Genomic DNA, 5334 nt, shown 5'->3' on the forward strand with positions numbered 1-5334 from the left:
TGAGCCGAGTACCCGTGTCATGAGCCAAGTGTCCGTGAGAGAGCCCTGTGGTGAGCTGAGTGCCCGCGAAGTCCAGTGCCCGCACTAGTGAGTCACGCAGCAAGATGATGACACAACGAAAGAGAGACAAAGGGAGAGTCAAGCGAAGGGCATCAGAAACCAGGAACCTAGGTGGCACAATTGCCAGGGAACCTCTCTCCCCATGAGAGGTCCCCAGGATTGAATCCCAGTGAATCCTAGAGGAGAAAGAGGAGAAGAGAAGACAAAAGGAGAAATAGATACAGAAGATCACACAGCGAATGGACACAGACAGCAAAAACAGCAGGGCGGGGAGGGGGAAGAGGAAGGGGAAACAAAAAAGCAAGCGCCAAGGTCTCTTGCTCTCTCTTTCCTTCGCCCTGTCCCTGTGCCAGTCCTGGTGCTGTCCATGTCCCTGTTCCTGCCCTCAGTGCCTTGTTCTCACCGTTTTCTTCTCCTGCCACCATCCCCACACAAGTAACACCTGGGCATTTATAATCTATAATGGGAAATTATAATCTGTAAATCAGCCTACTTTATCATTGTTCAGCCCCTTCCTCTCTGCCTGGGACCCATGATCTGTTATTCTCTCCCATTTCTCTTCCCCCCCGGCCTTAATAAATTACTGGTCTAACGCACCCGACACACTCTAGGAATTTATTTCTGCAGCGTAGTCAAAAACCTAGACAAAATCTGGTAACTTTAATAGTTACAGCAAGATGACGCAACAAAAAGACACAGAGGAGAGACAATAAGAGACAGAGCAGACCAGGGAGCTGGGGTGGCTCAAGAGATTGAGCGTCTCTCTCCCACTCCAGAAGGTCCCAGGATCTGTTCCTGGTGCTCCCTAAAGAGAAGGCAAGCAGACACCCAAGGACACCCAGAGAGCAGACAGCAAGTGCAAAACAAGGGGAGAGGGAGTAAATAAGTTAAATAGACCTTTTAAAAAAACGAGAAGTGAGTGCTGTCTTGTAAAAGCTGCTTTCATGAGGACCTTCATTTTCCCTGTGCGCGTGTGGGCAGATTTCATTCCATTTTTCTTTTATTTCATTTGAAGAAAGTTAAGGAGAGGCTGAGGAGGGGCAGTGAGGATCCAGAGACTCCAGCGTTAGTCTTCTCAAGTCCGACAACGCTGCTGTATTTGGTGGTCCTGAGAAACTTCCTCGTTTCACTGTTGCAAACGTCAAGTTGAAACCCCCCGCCGAGGGGTCTCCCTGATTAAAGGGAAATTGCATTAATTTTTTTTTATTGACTTTGTAATAATATTACATTAAAAATATATATGTGAGGTCCCATTCAACCCCACCCCCCCACCCCCCCTCTCCCCCCCCAACAACACTCGTTCCCATCATCATGACACATCCATTGGATTTGGTAAGTACATCTTTGGGCACCTCTGCACCTCATAGACAATGGTCCACATCATGGCCCATACTCTCCTCCATTCCATCCAGTGGGCCCTGTGAGGATTTACAATGTCCGGTGATTACCTCTGAGGCACCATCCAGGGCAGCTCCATGTCCCAAAGACGCTTCCACCTCTCATCTCTTCCTGCCCTTCCCCATACCCATCGTCCACCATGTCCACTTTTCCCAATCCAATGCCACCTCTTCTATGTGGACATTGGATTGGTTGTGTCCATTGCACCTCTATGTCAAGAGGAGGCTCAGATTCCACATGGATGCTGGCTGCCATCCTCCCATTTTCAGTTGTAATCACTCTAGGCTCCATGGTGCGGTGATTGTCCTTCTTCAACTCCATCTTAGCTGAGTGTGGTAAGTCCAATAAATCAGATTGTAGGTGCTGGAGTCTGTTGAGGCTCAGGACCTGGCTATCACATTATCAGTCCAGAGATTCAAATCCCCTAACTATATCTTAAACCCCAACGTTAACTGCACCTCCAGAAGATTAGTATGAAAGTCTTATGAAGGGAGATCCCATCTGAGTCCAGATTCATCACACATAAACACCATTTCCAGAGAGGGGCCATCTGCCCTGGTAGTAAACCCCATTGGCCATGACCATAACTCTCATGGGTCTCTTTAGCCTTCATAGGAACCAATATCTGGGGGTTGTATCTGCTTTATCTGTCTCTCTGACTCTGCTCAGTTGTGCATGAGGGCAATCCTTCTGCCAGCCTCCAGACTCTTTTTTAGAAACTCGTAGCCATATAAACTCATTTCTCCTTTCCATTTCCCCCTTACTTTAGGTCAAACAGCATTTTAAAGTCATGTTGTTTTATGTAGACATGGATATTCTGCTGATCCGCATTGAACCTTCCATATAAGGTCCTTTTCCAGTTGCATCATCAGTTGGTATTTGATAGTGGTCCCTCGTTGCCAGGGAGGCTCATCCCCGGGTGTCATGTCCCACGCTGGAGGGAAGGCATTGCATTTACATGCTGAGTTTGGCTTCGAACCTGGCCACATTTGAGTAACATGAAGGCTGACAGGAGGAAATTCCCAGGCACAATGTTGCTCTAGGCCTTGTTCTTATTTTAGGTTTATCAGCTCACAAGCATAGTCATTAGCATCAGGGGCTCACTGTTGAACCCTCACTCCCTCCCGGTCCCCGCCGCTGTACCTGGGAGACTATCACTGCTCCCCTAGGGACCACGACAGAGCACCACTGGCCAGGAACCCAGTACCCCCCCTGCTGGGTTTTTAATTGTTGCCACTATGAGTATATCCAATCATTACCATGCACCCTGGACATATGTTCTGTACAGCTCCCTGTCAGCCATATATCACCTAATTTTTCAGCCGGCAGGGGCCGACTTCCCGCCTGACTTTTTGCATCTCGAGGAGGGCACACGGCATGGGGGAAGGTAGCAAGCGGCGCCCCCATCAGGCTGAGGCTGGGGTCTGGACGAAAAGAACCTTCTGGAAAAGAAATGGAGCATCCAGCACCCACTGGAGGAATGGGTTGGGATATTCTAGGAGTGAGTTTTCTTAATGTTGGGTTAGGCCCTTTAAATTAGTACTTTGACCTGGGTTTCATTTTCTCACCCACAAGAAAGCAGAAAGATACCAAGCAAAAAGAAGAACACATGAAAAAAATGGCAAGAAGACTAAAACTGAAGCTCCTTGAAACTTTGAACACCCTGTTCTTTAGTCAGAACAGGAAGACATTGAGCTAGGCCCTGTCCTGTGTTTATTCATTTATTTGAATACACACAAGAGCCTGTGTGGTAGCACCGACATTATCCCTAGTTTTGAGAAGAATCTGAGGCACAGAGAGGTTATGTAACGTCCCGAAGGTCACACAGCTAGTAAGTTTGCGGCAGGCCTATGAGCCCACATGCTTATCAATCATGCTGCACCAGGACAGTATAAGGTTAACCTGTGGCCCAGGCAAGGCAGATCCACTTCCCGACCTCAGAGGATGGATTTCAAATGGGCAGGACTAGAAAAAGAACAGTGAGGAGGGAGCAGAGCATGGCTGGCTCCTGGCAACTTTAGATTCAGTGCTTTCTGCCTATATGAAATGCATTTCCAGGTAAGGAAGGGGCTTGTGGATGTGTTTCTTAGTGAGATTTTGCAGAGAAAGAATGGGTTTGGAGTGAGGTAGGTGAGGCGTAAACATTGAAAATCAATAAATGCGCCAACTATCGAAAGGAAAAGGATCTAACAAATAGACTGTGATGGTATGTTTTCTGTATTAAGGAGGACTTTTTAATTGCAAATAATAGAAACCAATTAAAACAGCTTCAATTAAAAGGCGAGCTTATTTTAAAGACGCAGAACTGGCTCCCAGAACTCAAGCCAGGATCTGCAGTTCTCAGGAGTAAACCCAAAGCAGGGAATCCATTGCTTTTATTCCTGCTTCCACTGTGTACCTGCCACCAAATACTCTCTTGGCAGTGAACTTGGCAGCTTGCAGAGGCCAGGTTGATTCTTTCTCTCCTCAAGAGCCCAGTCAGCAGCTGATGTTCCTACGTCACCGTACAAAGACCTGGCAAAGACCAGCACCACTGGTAAGGAAATGGACGGGAGGGCAGGAGGACAATGGAGCCCTAGCCTTCAGTGACTGCACCGGTTCCAAATGAGCTGCTCAGAAGGATGATTTAATGAAATAGCTGCTTCAGCCTTTTGGAAGAGTTTATACTCAGGGCTTGGCTACAAGAGTCATTATTTCTGGATTAATTGCAGAATCGGGCTTTCGTTTATCTGAGACTTACTAATCAGTGGGAGTGACAGATAGAACAGACACATTTAAAGTGGGTTAAAAAGTGTTGAGCAATATGATAACTAAATGCAACATGTGATCCTTGCCTGGTTCCAGAATTAGTAAACAAAACCAAACTCATGAGAAAAAAAAATTTCTAAAGGAAATTAGTGGGACAATTGGGCAAATTTGAACATTGATAGTATGTGTATGCATGTGTAGGTATGATATTATGGTATCATAGTTAAATTTCTTGAGAGTTATGCAGGCACGTACCCTTGTCCTTAGGAGATTCATGCTGAATATTTAAGGTGAATTGTCATGATGGCTGTAAAATGGTTTGGCAAAAACAAAACACAAAAAGAGAAAATGTGGCAAAATGTTAATTGATGAACCTAAGTAAAGGGATATGGATTTTCTTTGTACTATCGTTTCAACTTTTCTGTAGGTTTGAGAAAAAAGTGATTAATGCTCAAATAAAGACAAATATCAGGAAATAGTTTTACTGCATTGTGAGCCTAAAAATTAAAAGCTTCAGTTTAAGTAGGCATGTCAAGGCAAACCATCTCACCTCTTTACTTCTCCAAACAGTGGCAAGCCAGTAAGCTACGGCATAAAACAAAGGCTATTTTGTGCAGTAGATGAACTCATTCATCAGCTCTCACTCAGACTGGAGAGGTATTGGGAGAGTTCAGCCTGTGAAGTTTCTTTTCTCCACCCTCTTCCCATCACTCTTGATTAACCCTATAATTACTTCCTAATGCTTATAAAGAAGAGGCAGCTCTACCTAAGACTCTGTGAGCCCGGATTCCAGCATGGTACCTGGCATAAAAAATCTTTGAGATAGAAGCTGTAATTTTTGCTTTTCTGGCATATAGTCTTTTACTTTGAGAGAAATACAGAATTTAAGGATTTAAAAAAACATATGTTTAAAGATCAGGTAATTTACCAACCAAAAAAAGTGTTTTAAAAATTCATTGGAAATTCTTCATTTAGAGAACAACAAATTACAAAATTCTTTTAAAAAAGCTGTTGCTGGGGAGTGTTAGGGTTGCAAATATGTAATTTGTTATTTAACTTGTTAGAGGAACTGTTAAGACTCAAGAAAATGTTCTACAGGCTGAGTTCAACCTGCTTGTCCATCTGGTA

Source organism: Dasypus novemcinctus, chromosome 16 (genome assembly GCF_030445035.2).
Source record: "Dasypus novemcinctus isolate mDasNov1 chromosome 16, mDasNov1.1.hap2, whole genome shotgun sequence".
Taxonomy (NCBI): domain Eukaryota; kingdom Metazoa; phylum Chordata; class Mammalia; order Cingulata; family Dasypodidae; genus Dasypus; species Dasypus novemcinctus.